The 23,246-nt window shown below is 37.4% G+C and overlaps 1 protein-coding gene across 5 annotated transcripts in view; it reads left to right on the forward strand.

Moving 5' to 3' along the window:
- Window positions 1-2,884: 2,884 nt before the first annotated feature.
- The window catches only part of CEP57L1 (centrosomal protein 57 like 1), a 59,019-nt gene continuing 38,657 nt past the window's right edge, over window positions 2,885-23,246 (forward strand). Inside the window, exon 1 of one of the 5 annotated variants that reach the window (XM_028510373.2) lies at window positions 2,885-3,015. The gene's annotated coding sequence lies outside the window, so the exon portion shown is untranslated. The other 4 variants (XM_028510372.2, XM_036024550.1, XM_036024549.1 and 1 more) reach the window with 4 other exon arrangements.

Raw genomic sequence — 23,246 nt, forward strand, 5'->3', positions numbered from 1 at the left:
TAAAGGAGATAATTTGAGCACAATCTGTCTGACTCCAGTATCCATTTACTCACCATTATATTACAGTCTTCTGGTCCTGTACTCCCCAGAGCCTAATTACTTTTGTTTTCACTATAACTCTTAACAAAATTGGTTATCTGTTTTCCCATTTTAACACAAATAAGTGGCAAAATGAAAGGTTAAAGAAGAAACCAAAGTGAAGTACACTGATAGCAAGGGATAGAACTGAACACAAAAATTCAAAAACCATGGATCATATAGTCTTATATACTCATCCTTAACTATGCAACAGCACTTAATGTGCATAATGATGACCCAATTACAAAAAAAGGTTGTGTAGTCACTATAGTCTATGAGATAAGTAACTGATGCTTAAAAGGGCAAATTTCAGGTATATAGAAAATAAATTCCTTTCTGGTAACTCTAGATAAATGAATTTTAATGATTATTGTGAAAGTGTTTGTAAGAAGAAATATCACAAGACAGTAAAGAGTCTTCATTTTATGAACATGATTGTTTTTCTATTGCTTTAAACTAAATTCAAGCCAGAATAGAAAAACTGTCAATCTTGAATTCCATATTTACCTAATTATAAATTTTAAAAACTACTCACACTGTGACTTTAAACAACACATGTGGATTGAGTAATTTGGACTGACAAGTATAGAGGATTACTGAGCATTCTTAATATCTAAAAACAACCTCTCTTTTTTTTAAGAAAAAGAACACTTTTAATAAATCTAATAAAGTAGGATAAATTGATTATGTACAAAACAGGAGGAAAACTATAACATGTTTAACCTGTTGCATTCACAATTTAAATAGGTATGCATGTGAAAATGAAAAGAAACAATTTAAGCAAACACAGAGAAAGTTGGTTGAGTAATTTACCATACAAGTGTTTCTACCATACACTCCATCTGGGCCCAAATTTTAAATCTGAAGATGTCAGCTTTGATAACATAAAGCTTTTATTACTTTGTGTCTTTTTTTAAAAAAAAAAAATAAAGGTTACGTTTAGAGAACAAACCCTGGATTTTCTATTTTGTTTTTAGGAACAAGTGAAAATTGCTCTACCGATTATCTTGAACAAGCTGACGAGGAAACATTTGATATCCTTTACCATTTTGGAGACTTTCAAAGGTGAAAAGGTTCCACACAGAACAGTTTGTAACAATGTGAAAAGCATACTGGCTACACTTTCCAACAACATGTAAAAATGAATATAAGGAAAAGCGAGTCTTTACTTGCAATCAAGTGTAATTTTCATGTGCTTTTTCCAGGAGGAATGCAGTTTCTGCTACAACTCTCTAGAAAGATAATACTTGTTTACTCATATTTGAAAAATTTCTTTTACTGTAGCTCATCTTGTGCAATTTTGGTCCCACATTCAATATTTTACAGCACACTCTAAATTTAAGATATAGAATGAATTCATAATAGGAGTTCATATAACCTATTAGAAGTAAATACAAAGTGAATTTAAGTGCAAGTAAAATTTCACTACACTTTATAAACGATTGTAATAATAATGGTCTTCCTTACCTGGACGCTCTTCAAAATAAATTCACTTTTCTCTCTTACATCTTTAAAGGGACACCTTTTAGAGAGCATCAGCAGATGAGCAAGAAGCTTATTCAACCCATCCAAAGAAACGGCATTGGAAAGCCCGTCCGATGGACGATAAGGTGTCTCTTTCACCGAACGAAGATACTCAGTTTTTCTCAAAATGATTTGCCTAATGTTTTCCAGTGCTGTCTCTCTAGTAGTTGAATCCCTACTGCACAGTCCATCCCATCTCACTTCATTCTCTCCTTCAGCCATGACAACTGGAGAATTTTCTTTGCAGTCTTCAGTTGCCTTTTAGCATGTCCCCAAAAGCACTTTGTATTTTTAATACGAGAAATGTAAGAATAAAATCAGAGAAATCGAATCTTCATGAGAACACACGTCTGGGTGGCACTTGGAACCAGTGTCTTTTATATTGATGTCTTTGAAACGATCTACAAGGTAGAACTCACCCTCTCCCACACGAAGGGGCGGGCTTCTGATCAGACTGAAAAAAAAGTTGGAAAGTTGAAACCTTACAATGTTGGCTTTGCAGGACAGGGAAGTGTTTGCCTCCGTCTTGCAGGATCAGCGGATATCCTCACGTTCTAGAGCTGTCAAATCTGAGCTCTGCCCCAAAACGTTGGTAACAGTTGAATGCCCTGCAGCCATTCGGGTTTTTGGTTGTTTTTTTTTTTTTTTTTTGTCTTGCAGCCACCCAGTTCTCCCTTGCGTTCCCACCCCGCCCCGCCCCTCCCCGGCACCAGTCCCCGCCCTCCGCAGCTCCTCCCTGCGCCTAGGCGGCGGGTTGGACGCTGACTGGGAAAGCTCGCCCAATCCTGGTTCACTGGCCGCCGCAGCCGAAGATCGAGGCGCTCCCGAGGGCGGCAGCTTCTAGCAGTCGATGTCTCCGCAGCTACGTGTAAGGAAAGCGTCACCTGCCCGGTCGGTTCCAGATCCTGGAGCAGATACTATTTCTTTTCCGAGCTCTGCGTCCTTGTCCACCGCCCACTAAACCAGAAGACCGTCGGGCTGCCCCGCAATCCTCGAGTGTGGGGTTGGGCCTCCGCGCAGGGAAAGCCGCTGGGCCCGAGGCGCGTAGAGCCCGCCCCTTCGCCCAGCCCCGACAGTGGGGCTCGTCCCACAGGGCGGGGGCAGGGAGGGGTGATGGGGTCCTCACCCCCAGCCCCTCCCCTTTCCCCGCCCGGCACTACTAGGAGCCGTCGCTGCCCTAGCGCCCTCTTCCCCGCCCAGGCAGACGCGACCCGCTGAGGCAAAGCCATTAGAAAAAACCCCGCCCTCCGCAAGCTACCTCTGGACCCCGTCCGCGCACTACCGCCAACGGTTGCCGGGTACTACGCATGCGTGATGGTGAGCAGGGCGCATGCGCTTTAAAAGACAGCCTGCGCCGTGGGGCGTTTTCTATACCTTGACGTTTGGATTCTGTAGACTGGAGGAGAAAGAAAAGTAAGGATGAGTTGAAGTACTGTAACTTTCCCAGATAAGGCAATCACAGCAAAGAGGGCAAAGACACATTCCCGGAAGAAACTTAACCTAATTTTAAGATTAGCCTAGAAATACTGACAGTCTCTTTATTAACCGAAACCCCTAATTTAAGAAGGTAGGGCGTCATCTCATTGACTTCTGGGAAATGTAGTTTTGAGGCTGCTGGCGCGTTCTGTTTGCGAAAGAAACCACAGGCACCAGGAGCTCCAGCAACGTTTTCAGTGACAGCCTGCTAGTCAACGGTTAACGCACACCGAAATTGAGAGCGTCGGCTGGGTGAGAGAACTGTAGGCTTGGCTGCCACTCTTCCCTTGATAGGATTTTCCCTTCCTCCATTCCCTCTGGGATTTTGGAAACGAAGCCATCTAGGGCTGTCCTCCTTAGTCCAGGAACTTTTTCCAGTAATTTGCGTGGGAAGGACTGGTCCGGGTACCCAAGCCCGAGGGCTTGTAAGGCGCAAATGTAGAAAAGGTGGCTATCTGCAGGTTCAAGGGAAGCAGCAAGGGCCAGGCCAGCGGGATGCTGCCTCCGCTTCTGCACTTTCTGGTGGACTCGTGCCGCGTGAATGAGGGCACCCTAGTGCAATTGCACTTTGACATTGCATGAGGGGTGTTCTGTGTTTGATTTGCTCAGTGAAATGACATCCCAAGAAGGGCTTGGAAAGTGAGTTGTCAAATCCTTTGTGTATAACACCCAGCATTCCCTGGCGTGAATTTTCCCAGGGTTTAAGGTTACTTTGTGAAAAGAAGATCAGTAAAAATCTATTTTATTTAAAGGATTCAACCATTTGTCTACAAAGTAGTTGGTTTTTTCAATCACTCCTTTTAAGAAATTTGTGTTTGTGAAAGATCATCAGTAAACTGATAACCAAATTAGATTTTAATTCTTCATGTTGCAGGACAGATGTGTTTAAAAAAATTAGATTCGTTGGGTACTGAGTATACAACAGTGAAAAAGACACTACCCCACCTATCTGAGAGAAACGAATGGTTAAACATATAATTACAGTACTGCATGATATCATTGGGATGGCTAAAAAGATCGCTTAGCCCAGTATTGGAAAGTCAGGGAAATTCTCATGTCTTAATTCTCAAGCGAGGGCACAAAGAACAGCATATAGTGAGACCCAGAAATGAGAGAGAGGTGGTGTTTTCAGGAAACTATAGCCCAATCATGTATATTTTGGGAGGGGTACCTTTCAGTGTATTGGTGTACTTTGAAGCTGCAAAGAGACAGGCACTATGAATTTTCCAGATGGATGCTGAAAGTGACCTATTGATGCAGACACCAGCCCACAGTGTCCATGTCATTATGGATGAAATGAGACATTCACACGGACTACTGAGTCCGGTGGAGGAAAAGGGACAGCATGGATTCTCTCTCAAGGGGAGCAAAAGCCTCAGCCCTTGTTCCAATGAGCTTTTATTGTCTTACTGGGCACATTACAGGAAGATCCTCATTAACTATGCACAGGTTTGATTTAGGTGGTTACCTTTTACAGAAAACAAAAGAGCCAATCCACTAATCACATCACAGAAAAGAGATATTTGCAAATGAAAAGGCAAAAGTAGTTGAACGCATTACACTCATCCTTGGAAGGTTTAGCATGGATTTTAGGAAGTTACTTTGCAGTAAATGTCCTCAATTCAGGGTGAGGGAGTTTTAGCAAAAAGCAAGACTCATAGTGGCCTAGGTACATTGCAGGCCTGATTCCCCACAGGAGAATCTATCCATGTGTGTGGGTCCTGTGCATCTCTGAGTGGGAGCTGGGCCCACACCATGCAGAACGGTCTACTACAACCTATCCTTTTTTTTTCTTTTTTAAAATTTTATTTGTTTTTAAAGAGATGGGAAGAGAAGGAGAAAGAGACAGAGAGAAACATTAACGTGTGGTTGCTTCTTGCGTGCCCCCCACTGGGGACCTGGCCCACTACCCAGACATGTGCCGTGACTGGGAATCAATTCGTGACTGGTTTGCAGGCCAGCATTCAATTCACTGAGCCACACCAGCCAGGGCCAAAGTGACCTATCCTTGAACAGATTTATAATTTCAAAGAATTGGTCTTATTTGGAAAGCCTTGCTACATTCTAATGGTACTAGTTTAAAATAGAATTTAAAAATGAAAACTTCTTACGATTTCATAAAACAGATAAGCATAAAAGCCATTCCATTCTTGTTGTGGGTTCATCATCTTTTGCCCAACCCACAAAAGGTAGGGTAGCTTTTTGAGCCTAAGTCTGTTTTTCACTGTGTAGTTGAATCTGATCTCATCTATACCCATGCTTTCACCACCATCCATGACAATTAACTGTATAGTTCCATCCAGCTTCCCTTTCTGCCTTCAAATATCTATCTACTTGATATTTCTTCTTAAATATCTCAAAAAGCCTGCAAATGCAAATGCCTAAAACCAAATGCAAGCATCTCCTATGACTCTGATACCTTTTTGTGTTTCAGTTAAGGACACTTCCATCCATTTGTGATCATTTGAAACCTAAGCCTTATTGATTTCTTCCTGTCCTTCATCTATAGCCAAATTAATTTTGTAGTCAAATTATTATTATGCCCTATCAAATCTTACCTCCCAAATACCCCTCAAATTCATCCCTATCCCTCCATCTACGTGAGCTCTGAGAACTGCTGCAGTAGAGCTTTACTTGCCTGAGTTGTTTTTTGCCTAAGTTGTTTTTTTCTCTTTTTTCATTCCTGACAAATCTTTTTGATGAAAATATTCTTTCTTTAAATATGTTAAAACATGTATATTATAGCCTAGTTTGTGGTCTGAGCCATTCTATGTCTATAAGCTAATTTTGCATATATCTGATCTGGGCCATTATATGAGTATACTGCTTTATAGTTTAGTTCTCAGAGGATAATCTTATTTCCAAGTTTTTCTAGGTCCCACATCATATGGAGTACATTGATCTTGAGCTCAGCAATGAAGTCTGAACAAGAGATATATCTTTGGAAACAGCCTATTGGAATATTTTGTTTTGTTTTGCTTTCATGTTACTATGTCTAAGTGCTTACTGTGTTTCAGGTACTTTGTTAAATGCTTTGCATATACTTTTATCCTTACCTAGCTTAAAAAAAAAAGGTAGAATTGATCCAAAGCTAACTCTTAACCTCTGTTGGCTATGGAGAGAATAAGAAAAAACCCAGGGTAGTCTGAAATTAACCAGAGAAGGACAGTAACCAGGAGATGGGCAACCAAAGGATTTGAAAACTTCAAGAAGGAATGGCTAGTAAATACACCGAATGCCACCAGCATGTCTGGAAAGCTGAAGTTTCTAGATGGTTTGATATTAGTAGTCTCTATTGCAGTGTAGTATATATGCATCTGGCATATATTCCCATATAAACATTGAATTGCTATGCTATATTGAGATAAAGATTGATTGGTTTGGGGTGGCCTGTAGGGTAAAACCATGATGATGCCTGAAGATTGGAGAGTCTTTCCTAATGGCCAGGCGTTTCTCTTGTTCAACCTTTACCAAGAAAAGTAGGTTCCAGGTCAGGAAGCTATGACTTGGATAAACAGATTTAAGTGGGGATGGATAGATGTCAGGATCTCTCTGAGCTTCTCTTTCCTAGTCTTAGTCTCTAATGAGGGAATGAGATGGGAGCTTAAGTAGTGCTCAGCAGTTAAAAGTAGATCAGGAGCTGGGATAGAATGGGGTCTAAACACCCCAGAGACAAAATCCTGACTTTTCAGATTCACTGCCTGGTTTCCTTTTGGTGTCTTCTCTTTTCTTATCCTCTAGCCTTGCTAAAGTCTTATTTAAGTATTATAGCTTTATCTTTGCTGTATCAAGACATAAAGGAAAGAGTCATATAATTATAAGGCAAGAGCATTTTAAACTAATGGATTTAACTTGTAAGTTCTGCATGTGGATATTCTTCCATTGTCAACCTCAGAGAATCTGAGTTTTAATAGTGAAAGCAATGCAATTTTCCTATTAGAAATTCATCAAGGACCTTTTTCATGGCACTTGCAGGGGAATGGAGGGATGGGAGCTAGATATTTGCATTCCTTGTATGCAGTATTGGAAAGCTATTATGGACAAGTTCTGTGATTGACACTAAGTATACATACATAAGAAGCTGCCCTTGAGAACTACCCTTAAGGAGAATACAGTGTGGATTATTGGCCATTTTTTAAAAAAATTTAGCTTAACAGTAAGGGATAGAGATAGCATAGTAGCTAAAGGTCTATATGAGAGATAATGAGAGAAGGAGGTAGAATCAACAGGATTCAGTGACTATTTGGATGTGGGAGATAAAAAATGAAAATGCCTGGGGTGAGTACTTATCAGATGAAGAGTAACTCCTTCCATTAATCAGAATAGGAACTATACTGAGTATACCAGGCTGGGGATGGAAAGATACTAAGTCCAGGTTTCAACATGTTCATCATGTTTAATACTGCTGGACAGCTTCTGTACATGAAACCCCAGCTGTTGTGAAATGTTGCTAGAGGTTCAAATTATGAGAAGACTATGGATCTCTGAGTCAGAAACTTGGGTTTGAATTCCAACTGCATCCATACTAGCAGTGTGAATTCGGTCAGTTGTTTCAACTCACTAATTTTGGATGTGGGAGATGAGATAGTCTTAGTTTTCTTACCTGTAAAAGGGGGATAGTACTTGCCTTCCCAGGACTGGTGTGAAGATTTAATCAGATAATATTTGTAAAGATTTTAGATTAGCATTTGGCATAAATTGGCTCTCAGGAAATAGTATTTTTTTAAAATGAGCATCTTTATATAAGGTAGTATGTCCTTCAATTTGATTGAGATTAAAGAAATATTTATAAAATGCTTTATAGTTGAACAGAAAAATGCTATTGTTGTTAGCATTCACTAAGGTTTGATAATAAGATTCTTTTAGTTTTCGCCCTGGCTGGTGTAGCTCAGTGGGTTGAGCGCGGGCTGCAAACCAAAGCATTGCAGGTTCGACTCCCAGTCAGGGCACATGCCTGGGTTGCAGGCCACGGCCCCCAGCAACCACACATTGATGTTTCTCTCTCTCTCTCTTTCTTCCTTCCTTCCCTCTCTAAAAAAATAAATAAATAAAATCTTAAAAAAAAAGATTCTTTTAGTTTTCTCAAGCTTGCACTTAGCTTTAACAATGTTTTGCATTTTAAGGTTTAATTGGGGAAAAGCTACTATAAATAAAAATATGACAATTAGGATTTTTCTCCTAAAACAGCAGCATAAGAGATTATATTTCTGAGCAAGGACTCTGTACTCAGCTTTGTTATAGAAATTATTAAAAACACCATAAATCATCCCTAGCATACCTATATGATATTAAAAGAATGTGTAGTTTAGGGACATTTAATTAACCAATCACATAACATTTTGTTTACTGTAATATAGTGTTACACTTTTGGACTTAGAGTTCTTATTTTTTTTAAGATTTTATTTATTTTATTTTATCTTTTAGAGAGAGGAAGGGAGGGAAAAAGAGAGAGGGAGAGAAACATCAATGTGTGGGTACCTCTTGCATGCCCCCCCATCAGGTACCTGACCTCCAACCCAGGCAAGTGCCTTAGAATTGGAGTTGAACCAGTGACCCTCTGGTTTATAGGCCAGCACTCAATCCACTGAGCCACACCAGCCAGGGCTAGAGTTCTGATTTTAATAATGTCTGCCTTACTTTTGCTGCAACAAATAAAGTAATAGATGTTACAGAATTTTGAAGAACTTCTTTAGGTTGGTAAATTTTCATAAGTACATTTATTTCATTATTTGCAATCTTGAGGAGAAATATATAAGGAAGTAGAACAGTTGTAACTATGATTTTTTAAATTTTTAACTTATTTTTCAATTACAGTTGACATACAATATTATATTAGTTTCAGGTGTACAACATTGCAATTAGACATTTATCATAAGTACATTTGGAAAACAGGATTTTTCCATGGCTGAGAACAGGTTAAGATGTTTTGCTAACTTTGAGGAGAAGCAACATAGCATTTCCATTAGACCATTGACTTCGGAGTTAGACCTTCAAATCTGTGCCTCTGCCATTTACCTTATAGATTGCTAACCTTTCTAAAACCCCATTTTCTTCATTTTATTCCTTTCCTTTTTCTTTTCCTTTTCCTTTTCCTTTTCCTCACCCCAGGGCATGCTTATTGATTTGAGAGAAAGAGAAAGAGGGAGAGAGAGAAACATCAGTGTAAGAGAGCAACATAGATCAGTTGCCTCCGTATGTGCTCCAGCCACAGATCAAATGGGCAACCTTTTGGAGTCTGGAATGATGCTCACAACAGAGCTCTTCAGCTTTAAATTACAGTATATATTATTATCCATTGTTATATCTGTGATCTTTGAGTGTACCAAATTTAAGATCTTTGCATGTGCTGAGCTCTTTTTTTCTACTCAACAGTAGTGTTGCCTAAGATTTTCATGTGATTATCTTCCTCACTGTTTTGGATTCATCTCAAAATCCCTATCCTCAGAGATGTCTTACCTGACCATTCTAGCTAAAATAGAACACCTATTACACTTTATAATCTTTTCAAAGCAATTCAGTTATCCACTTAAGTGTATTTATATGTTCCATGTTTATTATGCGTTCTTCCACATGAGGATATAAGCTGCTTGAGAGCAAGGACTTTGTCTTTTTTTTAACAACTAGATTCCCAAGGCCTCAGTGATTCACACATAGCAGATGTTCCCCAAATACTTAACTCACTGGCTGACTATCTCATAAAATAATGTATTTTTTAAGAAGACTCCATAAAATAATGTATATAATGCACTTAAGTGGTTGGCACCATGTCTTCTGTTTGTGTGTTTGTTCCTTTGTTTTCCTATGTCCTATCTGATTTGAAAGTTTTGGGACCTCTGTTTAACACACACACACAATCTAATAGTTATTATTACTAATGATTAATATGCACAGTGTGTTTACTCTGTGCCTGTATTATGCCATGATCTATGTGGATTTTTTAAAAGCCTCATAATAACCCTATGAAGTAGATATTTTTATCCCCATTTTCACAAGTAAGGAAATTGAGGGCCAGAGAGTTTAAACGACTTTCACCAAAACACATAGCTGCTTAAATGGAAGAACCGGGATGGGAAAACATCCCTCCTGACAAAGGTTGTGTTCATTCCTTATTTGCTCTATCAGTTTTTCAGAAACAGGGTGGGTATGCAGTAAATGGGGGATATTAGTGTAGTAGTTTTTTTCTCATTACAGGTTTTTTTTGTACCAAGTGTAGAGCTGCAATACCAAGTTATAGAGTTCAAATGTTCATTCTTTTGCCTTCCCTGAAGACAGGCTTTCTGCTTCTTGTGGTGCCATTTCATCAGTTCCAGTTGCCTAGCTTCTTCTTTACGTTTGTTTTTAAAATGAAGAATCAACTTAAGCTGAATTCTTTAGTATTATACCTTTATTGTGTTTAATGTGTCCTAGTATCAGAAAATCTCAACAGTCTTAACTTTTAATGGTAGTCCACCTCAAGCATTAACAAGGCTAACGTAACTCCTGACATCCATCACAGCCCTATTTTCAAACTTGATCCATAATAACTCGTTGCTTATACTCTGAGCTCGTCTTCTTCTGTGTAACTTTTGGCAAATCTCTTGATCTTTCTGTGGCTCAGAGTTTTCATCTATGAAATAAGGTGAATTGGACTAGATTTTTTTCTTTTTCCTAACTAAAGTCCATAATTTGTATTAGGGGTCACCCTCGTGTTGTACATTCTATATGTTTTGACAAATGCATGCCATGTATCCACCATTGCATTGCGGTATTATGCAAAGTTGTTTTACCGCCCTCAAGTCCCCTGTGTTTCATGTATTCATGTGCTTCTCCCTTTTCCTGAATCCCTGGGATACACTGATCTTTTTAATGTCTCCATAGTTTTGCCTTTTCCATAATGTCATATGGTTGCAGTCATACAGTATATAGACTTTCAGACTGTCTTCTTTCATTTCACAATACACATTTAAGGTTCATCCATGTTTGTTCATGGCTTGATAGCTTATTTCTTTTTTATCACTGAGTAATATTCCATTGTATGCATGTAGCACAGTTTATTCACTTTTTGCAGCATATCTTGGTTACTTTCAGTTTTGGGGCATTTATAAATAAAGTTGCCATAAACATTTATGTCCCAGTTTTGCATGGACCTAAAATTTCAACTTATTTGGATAAATAAATAGGTGCACAATTGCTAGATCATATGGTGATCATATGTTTAGCCTTCTAAGAAGTTCCCAGCTGTCTTCCAAAGTGGCTGTACTATTTTGAATTCCCACCAGCAATGAATGAGAGTTCCTGTTGCTCCACAACTTCATCAGCATTTGGCGTTGTCAGTGTTTTGGATTTTAGTCATTGTAGTAGGTAAATAATGGTGTTTTATTTTAATTTGCAATTCCCTAATGACATATAATGTTGAACATTTTTTCATATGCCTATTTGGTGAGGTATCTGTTCAGATATTTTGCTCATTTTAAAATTGGTTCATTTTCTTATTGTTGAATTTTAAGAGTTCTTTGTATATTTCAGACACAAGTTCTTTATCAGATATATGTGTTTTGCAAATATTTTTCTTTGAGTGTATGGCTTACTTTGTCATTCTCTTGACCAAGCTTTCACAAAGCAGTTTTTTTATTTTAATGAAGGCAAACTTATCAGTTTTACTTTCATGAATTGTGCTTTTGGTCTTATATCTAAAAAGTCATTACCAAGCCCAAGGTCACCTAGATCTTTTCCTATGTTACTGTCTAGAAGTTTTATGGTTTGCATTATAAGTTTATGATTCCTTTTGAATTATTTTTATGAAAAATATAAGGTTTGTGCCTAGATTTATTTATATTTGATTAAAGTTTCAGCTGAACCTGAAATTATTATTTTGATCAATAATACTGAAAGGTTAAAAAAAAACAGTTTATCGAATCTTTACAACTATTTAAGAATTGTTCTTCAAAACTATTCCTTGGAAAAGAGGCCTGAAATCAGCCAAAGATGGGGCCAAGGTGAGCTTTATCTGGAACACATCAGGCCCCTGTCAGCAGTGCTTTACATATTGTTAACATAGACATGCAAATTGTTAGGGAGACTTCCTACAATTAGGAATATTTTCTGCAATTGAAACACCCTGTTATTTATCCACATTGCCTTTTCTTTGCTACTTTTCTGCCTAGTCATACAGGTTTGCAAAAATCTACCTTTGGCTTCTTTCCAATAGTTTTACCCTTTTACACTATGAAACACTGAAGCCAGTGTTATATAATGCCTGGCTTCAATTTAGTTTTTAAAGGAAAATTTCCTAATTGTCTACCATTTAGTAACATTGACTGATTGCCTCCAAATGCTTACTACTTGGTTTCTCTTATTTTGGCTTGTTTTTCTAACAGCTTGTCAACCAAGTATTGGGTTGGCCAAAAAAGTTTGTATGTTTTTTCCAGAAAATAAAAGATGTTTTTCATTTTCAACAATAACTTTTTTGATTTGGATATTTTTGAGTATGTCAGCTATCTCCCTCATAGTATAATGTTGATTATTCTTAATTAATGTCTCTGTTCGATTGCTCTCAACTTCAGCTGTTCTACCCAACCAAGAAGCATTGTCCAGCAAGAAATCGCAAGCACAAAACTTCAGAAACCACTTTCCATACACTGCACAAATCTTTTGTTGCATATCAGGTGTATTTTTACATTTCTTGAAATAATGAAGGATAATATGCTGAAAATGTGTACTTTCTTCCGTCTTCATTATCAAAATGGTTACACAAAAATTCACCCATTTTGGTCAGTTTTTTTTTTAAACGCAGGCTGCTATGACAGCTATTACAATACAGTGTAACAAAATTGTTTCTAATGAAGTTAAAAACAACTAAGTGCTACTAGAGCCATCTTACAGAAAAAATGAAAAACCCAAACTTTTTGGCCAATCCAATATTGTGTGTGTGCCTTAGTGTGCATGTATGTATTGCCCAGATGAATCATAAAGGCTTTTAAATTTGATTCTTTACATTTTATTTTAAGATGTTCTTAACAAAATTGATTTGAATTCATCCTCTCACAAAATTGATTTCAATTATGTTCTTTTCAGCCTTTAAGAGATCTACTTTCTAAAACACCATCATACATTCTATTCACAGAATACAGTCTTTCTCCTTTTTTCATGTTATTTGCTCTGTCTTTCATGAAAACACCACTTAAATCAAGTTTATTCATAATATTCTCTCCAGTTCTTCCATCTTTGGTGTATCCATATTTACTGGAATGTGCTTAGAATGTCTAAACCAACAGTATTTCTTCATATTTCTCAATATTTTTTAAAACAATAAAATTAGTTAATCTAGTTTCCCCTTATTGATAGATTTGTGAGCCAGCTCTAGCATATGTACACAATTTATGCCATAAATGTTATTAGCCAGTCTCACTGCTATCTTCATTCTTATTTTCCTTTTCTTGTTTTCCTTATCCACATTATTTATATGAATATATATAGAAGATAGTAAAATTTTGTGTAATTTTTTAAAAAATGTTAAATATTTTAAGCAGAAAGAAAAATAGGGATATAAAAAACAGCCTTTTACCTACCCCTGGAATGAACAAATGTTAACATTTTGCCTCATTTGGTATGTTTTTAATGGGATAAAAAAGTACGTGTGTGGAAGTGCCCTTGGTACCATAATATAGTCTTCGTGTTTTAAAAGAATTTTATATAAAAGACATCTATGATACTTATCATTCTATAATTTGTTTTTTTTACTTGACAGTATAATTTCAAAGCTTATCTATGTTGCTAAATGTAAGTTTTCTTTATTTTAGCTGGCATATGGTGTTTCATTTTATGAATATGACACAATTTATGCATTCCCCTGTTAAGTTACCTTTTCTTTATTTTTTTTGGTTGCACAAAGCAAGGCCTACAATGAAGATCACTGTACAAGGGGAGATTATCTTTCAGAGGGCGGGCCCCTTGTAGTACAGGCTTCCCCCACTGGGTGAGTGTTCTAGGAATTCATCTGTACCAGTGTACCAGCTGGCATTGTTGTGAGAGGCTGCATTCTGCTTCAGTGAATTACTTTTGAAGACTATTTACCTGTGTTTGCCCGGTTCTTGATGATTATTTACAAGCACACCTGCCCACCTTGTTGAGTGTTGAGCAGTTTTTGACCAAAAATGGCATGATCCCCATGCTCCACCCATTATATTCACCAGATCTGGCCCTAACAACTTTGTTTTTGTTTCCCTGGATGCAAAAAGTCCTCAAAGGGAAGCATTTTGCTGATGTGGAAGAGGTGAAACAAAAATAGCAGAAGCAATAAAAGTTACCAAAATCGATGAGTTAAAAAACTGTTTTGAGCAGTGGAAAAAATGTCTCAGGTGTATTGCATCAAATGGAGAGTATTTTGAAGGTTATGGAAGTTTAAATATGTAAGAATAAATACATAATTTTCAATAAATTCTGGGTTTGGGGGGTCCCTAAATTAACATGTGCCATGTTCTCTAGGGTTCATTCATAAATACTAAAAAGTGGAATTTCTGAGTTACAGGGTATATACAGCATCACAGTTTTAAAGTTGTCTTCCAAAATTTTTCACAAGTTTACACTCCCACCATCAGTTAATGAAAATTTTTATCTCCCCACATTCTCACAAAATATTGACAGGTTTTTTAAAAAGTTTTTGTCAACTAGTAGGTGTGAGACGGTTTTCCATTGTTGTTTTAACTTGCATTTTCCTGATTACTTTGCATCTCCTGAAGTTGCATATCTTTTCGGTTTTTGGTTATTTATATTTTCTCATCTGTTAGCTACTGTTCATATCTTTTGCTCCTTTACTAATTGAGCTGTTTGTCTTTTTCTTAATGATTTGTAGAATAGGAGTTGTTTCTGTAACTTGCATACTAAGCTTTTGTTACATATGTTGATTTTTAAAATGAACTTTGTCAATGGTGTCTTTTATTGTATATAATTTTAATTTTAAGATAGTTTGTTTTATCACTTTCCCTTTTCCTATTTTTACCATTGTCTTGTTTAGTACAAAACCTTACCCAATACTTTACATTTTCTTCTAGAACAGTTAAATATTTGCTGTTTATATGTAGGTATTCATTTATTTTTGTGTTTGGCATGGGGTAGAGATATATGTTGTTGTTGTTGTTGTTTTTCAGTATAAATTGTGAATAGTTTATCCTTTCCCCATGAAAATGCCCTCCTTTTCATTCACCAAATTCCCATTTATATCAGTGTCAATTTCTAGACTCATCTGGTCCGTTAGTCCCTTTGTCTTATCTTGTGCCAGTACCTCTATTTTAATTACTACATCGGTATAATAAATCTTAGTAGCTGGAAGAGCAGTCCCTCCCCCTTGTTCTTTTCACAAAGATCTTCCAAATTTTTATTTGAGATTATCACCATGGTTCTTTTGGCTTCTGATTATTGTGTGAATATGTTTTAAAATTACATTTTTTAGATAGATTACCAGATTATCTTGGATTTTCTGTGTAGATAATCATACTCCCTACAAATAACAATTTATTTCTTCCTTTTAAATTCTTATCCATTTTTTTTGTTTTATTGCTTTGACAAGATTTCCAGTTCAGTATTGAGTAGTACTGTAACAGGGTGCAGCCAAGAGGGAGGACCCCAAATAGGGATTTGGAATGGAGTCCAGAACTCAAGGTGTTCAGAAAATATTAGGATGTCCTCACGGCCCGCCCCCCCACTCCTGCCCACAGCTGGGTTGGGGGAAGGGACAAATGGAGCAGGGCCTTTGAGAGCTGTTTTGCATAGCAACAGCTTTGCAACTAACTTTGACATGGTCATTTACCATATCTATAACCTTTAACTGGTTACATAGATATGTTAAATAGCTGTGGCCATGCTCTGAGCCAGGGGAGTGGAAAAACTTCCCCACCAAGACATAACTGAGGGGGCAGGTCCCCTGAGTTACAGCGCCTGTGTGGGAGCTTGGAGAAGACTGGCTCCATGACATGGGGCCACACCTGCCCAGACTTACGATGGCAGCCCAGTAAAGCTGAAGGCTTTGAGAGTACTGGCAGGTGTAACTGATTGTAGGAGGAGTTGGAAATGGGGCTGCAGAGGAAGATTGGTGTAGGGATTTAAACCCAGATGTGGGAGCCATTGCCAGGAGAACCACGCTGCTTTGGCAGAGTGGAGACTCCTGCAGCCCTATGAGAGAGAATCACCATGTGGCTTTAGCAGAGCATTGCCACTCAGCTTTGGCAGAGTGGTGACCCCCCTCTTCGCAGCCATTGAGGAGGGAGAACCATGTGGCTTTGGCAGAGTGGAGACTCCTGCAGCCATTGTGCAGAGAGGACCATGCAGCTGGGGCAGTAGAGGGAGAACCTCGCAGCTTTAGAAGGGGGAACCACCACCCAGCTTTAGCAGAGATCCCGGCAACACAGCTGATGGTGCCGGGGAACCGAGGGATGCCTACCAGCCGAGGCAGATTACTGGGAAGAACTGGGGGCTGCCTCAGCCACGGACTTCTATTTCTTTCCCTGAGATACGGTACCCCAGAGTGGGCAAAGGGGGAAGGAAGGACTGTGTTTGTGGGTGTTTTAAGGGACTCTGGAATTTTGATGAAGACATTAGGTCACTACTTTAAGTTGGTATAGCATTAAATAAACATTTCCTTTCCTTTTTACGAATCTCTGGCATTGAGAGATGTCTTTCCTATAGGCAGCGGACATAACGAACCTGGGCGGGGGTTCCTTTTGACTAATAGTATATCGCCCTTAGGCCCCCCTTGGCCCCCCCTTTGTTCTGTAACAGTACTGACAATAAGCATCTTTGTTTCAAATGGTATTTTTGGTATCTCAGGTGGACTTTTTTTTTTGAAAAATAATACTTTGAGTTTGTTTTAATTAATGTTCTATTAAAGCTCTAATTTTGTAAGTTTAGTGTTTCCTAAACCTTTGAGTTTAACTTAAAATTTTTACTAGATTAGTTCCTAGATCTAGTAGTTTTGGCATGGAAATAAGGTCTTTGATTTTTTTCTTTGATTAGTATTAGGTTAATTAGTTAAGTGTAGCAGATTAACTTTTTTAAACATGTAATAGCTTTTATAAATTTTAATTATTTCTGCATTCCAAACTACATTTTTCAATTTAACCTATCATGTTTTCTGAAATACTTTAAACAGCTATGAAGACAGACCTTCAATTCTAATAAGTAACATCTTCCTAAGTGATTATGCAGCTTTTCTAAATCTAATAAATTAGACTTATACATTTAATAAATCTTATTTCTAAAATTAAAAACCCAGCTCCCATTTACCACTGTGGCTTCAGTGTTGTCCTTTTTATTTTTATTTTTTTTGCATCTGGATATTTCCTTTTTTTGCTTGAGCTTGGCTATATATTTTTTTAATGTTGTGTATCAGTCAGTATTTTTGTATTTAGGTTGGAGGGGAAGTTTTCTATTTTACATTAATTAAATATTTTGACCAGAATTTTTATATTTTATTTTACCTTTTATTGTACTATTATTTAATAAGTTACTTAAGTCTTTTTAGTATAAGACTGTTGTGAATAAGTAACTGCTGAAATAATTAAAAACATGTGTTCTTTCAATTTCTAAAATCTTCACTGAGGCTGTCTAAGTAAGATCAAGGTATTCATAAGAGTATGTATTCACTGTAAAGACAGAACTACTGTTATTATCCAAAGTTTATAACTCAAGAGTTATGGCAGAAGCTTCAGTAAAATTTCTTGTTTCCCTTTCTTTTAGTAGAATTTTAGAAATAGATGAAAACTTGAAGATTACTTAAGTCAACCCTTTTACTTTATATAGAGAGAAAGTTATGGAGATGTTAAGGCACCAATTAGAATAACTTTGCAGAACTAATTAGAGCTCACGTATCACCACTACACCAGTGAATTCAAATGTAATGCCCCACCAATAAGCAGTAGTGCTTGGGAGGATTCTCTGACACCAGGCGTTATTTGATGGTCCTCACTTATTTTGGTTCAGCTTAGTTGCATTTTCTTAAATTCCTGTGTTCAGGGAGGGACAGATGATGGCTGTGAGAACTTCTGTTGTGGTATGTTTTATCTTTAGACTTGATTCATTTAAAACACATGAGACAAATTCTATTTCTTGCTCCAAAATAATTTTATGCCAGTTGTTTGAATTCTGTTGCTCAATTTTACTCTTTAATGAACCATCTTTATTTCATATGTTAATGAGAAACTATTACAGTATCTACTGAATAACGTGGCTATATTTTATAGATTCTATTAGGCACTTTTGAAGATATACTATAATTCTTTTGTGCCATTTAGTCAGATTTACCAGAGTGGTTATCTGTAACACTAAATCAAGTGAGTTTATTTTCTGCTTTTCCATGCTGTTTAAGTTTTGTTGCCTGTCCACGTGTTAATAGGAGTTTCTGAATAATGGGATTATTAGGCACTTTTAAAATATTTTAGTTAAGTATTATATAGTACACAAACTGAACTAACAAATTTCATTCCAAGAGTTACTGAGTAGATTGACACTGACATTCAGATTTTTCCACACATCCACACAGAAACCATATTTTTATAACATGGTTAGAATAGCAGTGGCACTATAAAACCATTATTTCCTTGTTTCTATGGGAAAGTGAATATGAAATTATAGGTATGTGGGAAACTTCACTTTCTATAGTCTTAGAAAATCCCTATATTCGCATACATACATACATGCATACATACATGTATACGTTCGCTCCTGGGATGGGAAGAATCTTCCCTGAGTGAAAGAAGTGCTCTGCCAGGGAGTGGCAAGAGTGGGAATCAGGTTGAGTTCTTATATCAATTGCTCTAGATGGGACAATGCTGTGAGAGGGACTTGAAGACACTTACCCACTCCTAGCAGGGAGAAGCTAGCAGCGGTTGGTTGTATAACTGGTTTATTTCTAAATTTGAATTATGGAACTCTCCACAATGATCAGTTGGTGCTTATTTTCACTCTAAAGCCATTTTAGGCCTCTAATGATCTATTTGGATGATGTGATTACTATATAATGATACTGCAGTTTTACATGATCCTAGAACAGCTGTGGTGTGTGATTTGTGCAGTGTTTGTATTATTAATCTTGGAAAAGATGGAAAATGCATGTCTGAACTAGGAATACATTGCCTTACTGGAAAATTATGAAAGTGCTAAAATAATTTTTTCATGGTGGAATTGTTGAAAAAGTGTTAAGTTTACTCACAAAGAAACAATACTCTAAATATCATAAAAACATTAAGTTAGTATGTTTGTGGCCTGTGAGTGAAAGAAGGAGCACCAAGTATTGGTCTGGGATTGTACATCATCATCCTGAAAAGGAGCCAAGTTTGCTCTTCCCCTGATGTGTCTGGATAGTTACCAGGGCCTGTGTTCAATTTTGCAATCTACTTTGCTAAATCCCAGAGAATATTGAAGTATTTACATAAACTCTGGGGTACAAGTGGTCTGATCTCAATTTGGCAGGTTATTTTTGTTTTGTGTTTTTATCAGTGACACTTTTTATATTTAGAAGAATTATTAAACAATAGATGTGATGGGAAGGAAAAGTGTTTTTAATAATCTGCCTTTAATTCATAGTTATTTTAAAAAACAAATCAACATCTATATGAGATTATGTGTGAATACATTTTAGAACCAGAAAATGGCCTCCCCACCCCAAGTTTCTAGGCATTCAGAATTGCTTGGTGTACCTTCAGTTTACTGTATTTCACTGATTCTAAGACTTTTTTTTTCCACATTTAAAAAATTTTTCTAAAGTAGGGATACATTTTGTAATCTTTATTGGCCTGGATTGAAGTCAGATTACCTCAGGATTTGCATTGGCCTCTACCAGTCATTTGCACTACTAGCAACCTGAGACCATTTTCAGTGGGAGGGTTGTTTTTTGTTTTTGTGTTCACTCCACTGGTAGTGTGAATTCAGATTACGAAGCTATGTAAGAACTGTCTTCTAGATAAAATTCACTCTACCCAGTGCCCAGCACTTGAAAGATACTTTCATGTTTTCTCATTTCCTTCTACATGGTGGTTTTATTTTCCATTGATCCTCCAGTGCATGTTGTTCCAGCTTTATGTGAGAGGTCTCCTATTTTTTTTCTTGTGATACATAAAAGAATAATTCAACTTGTAGTAGTGGCTTAGATTTGCTAAAAGACCCACCAGACACTTCCTTAGGCTCTTACCATCCTTCTTCAGAACTTGTTTACTCTTGTTGTAGAAACATTTCCAATAAACTCAAAGTCATTGTTACACATTTTCTCGCTCCTTCCTTATCAGTGATTAGTCTTTAATTTTCATAAGAATCAATTGGGGAGTTAAACTCTGTATTTCTGGGACTTATCTCCAAAGATTCTATTTCTGTGGACCTGGGTAATGCCCAAAAATATACACTTTTAATAAATACACTCAAGGTATTGGTACCTAAGTGATTGAAGAACCATACTTAGAGAATAACTGCACAGTCTGTGTCTAAGTGAATACTCATGGCTTCAGCAGCCAGCTCTGTATACTGGTGACTTCCAAATCCTTGTCTTTATTCTTCTTGGATGCCAAACTCATCTGCACAACTGCCATGCCTCTGTTAAAGGCAGAATACACTCACCATACATATGCTGCCATGAATAAGGAGTACATATATCCTTAAGAATAAACATTTTGAAGTATTTTGGGTAGATACCCAGAAGAGGGTTGCTGAATCATATGGCAACCTTATTCTTTTTTGTTTTTTTCCTGGTCCTGCATGTTCATTTATTTTGTTTTTTAGATTCAGTTGCTGACAAATATGTACTTATTACATTTTGTTGTTCACATTTTTTATCTTTTTTTCTTATTAAAGAAGAACTTTTTAATATTTTATGTAATAGTTTGGTAGTGATGAACTTTTTTAGCTTTTTCTTGTCTGAGAAGTTCTTTATCTGTCTTTGGATTCTAAATAGCTCTGCTGGGAAAGCGGAGCAAGAGGCATCGTTCCCTCTCGGACCTTGGCCCCACGTACAGCGTCACAACCCAGTGACTGGGCTGACCCGCCTTGGTGAACACCTAAAACTCCTCCCCTCATACGTAACAGGTGAGACATGACCAAAAAAAAAAAAAAATGGCCCAAATGGAAGAACAGATCAAAGCCCCAGAGCAAATACTTTTAAGCAACGAAGAGATAGCCAACCTATCAGATGCACAGTTCAAAGCACTGGTGATCAGGATGCTCACAGAATTGGTTGATTTTGGTTGCAAATTAGATGAAAAAATGAAGGCTACGCTAAGTGAAATGAAGGAAAATGCACAGGGAACCAACAGTGATGGGAAGAAAACTGGGACTCAAAGCAATAGAGTGGACCAGAAAGAAGAAAGAAACAACCAAACAGAAAAGAATGAAACAAGAATTCAAAAAGAGGAGAGGCTGAGGAACCTCCAGGACATCTTTAAACGTTCCAACATCCGAATTATAGGGGTACCAGAAGAGGAAGAGCAACAAGTGGAAAAGTTATTTGAACAAATAATAAAGGAGAACTTCCCCAATCTGGCAAAGGAAATAGACTTCCAGGAAGTCCAGCAAGCTCAGAGAGTCCCAAAGAAGTTGGACTCAAGGAGGAACACACCAAGGCACATCAAAATGACATTACCCAAGATAAAAATGAAGGAGAGAATTCTAGAAGCAGCAAGAGATAAAGGGACAGTCACCTACAAAGAAGTTCCCATCAGACTGTCGGCTGATTTCTCAAGAAAGACCTTACAGGCAAGAAGGGGCTGGAAAGAAGTATTCCAAGTCATGAAAGGCAAGGACCTACATCCCAGATTGCTCTATCCAGCAAAGCTTTCATTTAGAATGGAAGGGCAGATAAAGTGCTTCTCAGATAAGGTCAAGTTAAAGGAGTACATCATCACCAATCCTTTATTATATAAAATGTTAAAGGGATTTATCTAAGAAAAAGAAGATAAAAAACATGTATAATAAAATGACAGCAAACTCACAATTATTAACAACCACACCTAAAGCAAAACCAAAAACAAACTAAGCAAACAACTGGAACAGGAGCAAAACCACAGAAATGGAGGGTTAGCAACAGGGAAGTGGGAGGAGGAGAGAGGGGAGAAAAGGTACAGAGAATAAGTAGCATAAATGGTAGGTAGGAAATAGACAGGGGGAGGGCAAGAATAGTATGGGAAACGTAGAAGCTAAAGAGCTTGTAAGTATGACACCTAGACATGAACTAAAGCAGGGGAATGTGGGTTGGAGGGGGTGTGCAGGGTGGAGGGGAATGAAGTGGGAAAAATGGGACAACTGTAACAGCATAATCAATAAAATAAAAAATAATTACAAAATAAAATTAAAAAAGAAAAAAAAAGCTCTTCTGGGTAGAGTAATCTTGGTTGTAGGTCCTTGCTTTTCATCACTTTGAATATTTCTTGCCACTCCCTTCTGGTCTGCAAAGTTCCTATTGAGAAATCATCTGACAGTCTTATGAGAGTTCCCTTGTAGGAACTAAGTGCTTTTCTCTTGCTACTTTTAAGGTTCTCTCTTTGTCTCTAACCTTTGGCAGTTTAATTATGATTTGTCTTGGTTTGGGCCTCTTTGGGGTCATCTTGTTTGGAGCTCTCTATGCTTCCTGGACTTAGATATCTGTCTACTTCCTTCACCAGGTTAGGGAAGTTTGGTCATTTTTTTCAAATAGGTTTTCAATTTTTTGCTCTCTTCTCCTTCTTGCACCTCCCTGATACAAATGTTGTTATGCTTGAAACTGTCCCAGAGGCTTCTTACACTATCCTCATTTTCTTTTTTCTTCTTGTTGTTCAATTGGGTGGGTTTTGCTTCCTTATGTTCTGACTCACTGATTTGATCCTTGGCTTCATCCACTCTACTGTTGATTCCCTGTAAATTTTTCTTTGTTTCAGCTAGTGTGTCCTTCATTTCTGACTGGTTCTTTTTTTGGTTTCCGTGTCCTTTTTTATGCTGTTGAAGTTCACTCTGAGTTCATCTCCTCCTCCCCTGAATTCATCAAGCATCCTTATTACCAGTGTTTTGAACTCTGCATCTAGTAGATTGTTTGCTTCCATTTTGTTTAGTTCCTTTCCTGGAGTTTTGTTTTGTTTAATTTGGAACATGTTTCTTTATCTCATCTTGGTAGCCTCACTGTGTTTGTTTCCATGTATTAGGTAGAGCTGCTTTGACTCCGTGTCTTGGTAGTGTGGTCTAAT

The sequence above is a fragment of the Phyllostomus discolor genome, chromosome 4 (assembly GCF_004126475.2).
Source record: "Phyllostomus discolor isolate MPI-MPIP mPhyDis1 chromosome 4, mPhyDis1.pri.v3, whole genome shotgun sequence".
Classification (NCBI taxonomy): Eukaryota; Metazoa; Chordata; class Mammalia; order Chiroptera; family Phyllostomidae; genus Phyllostomus; species Phyllostomus discolor.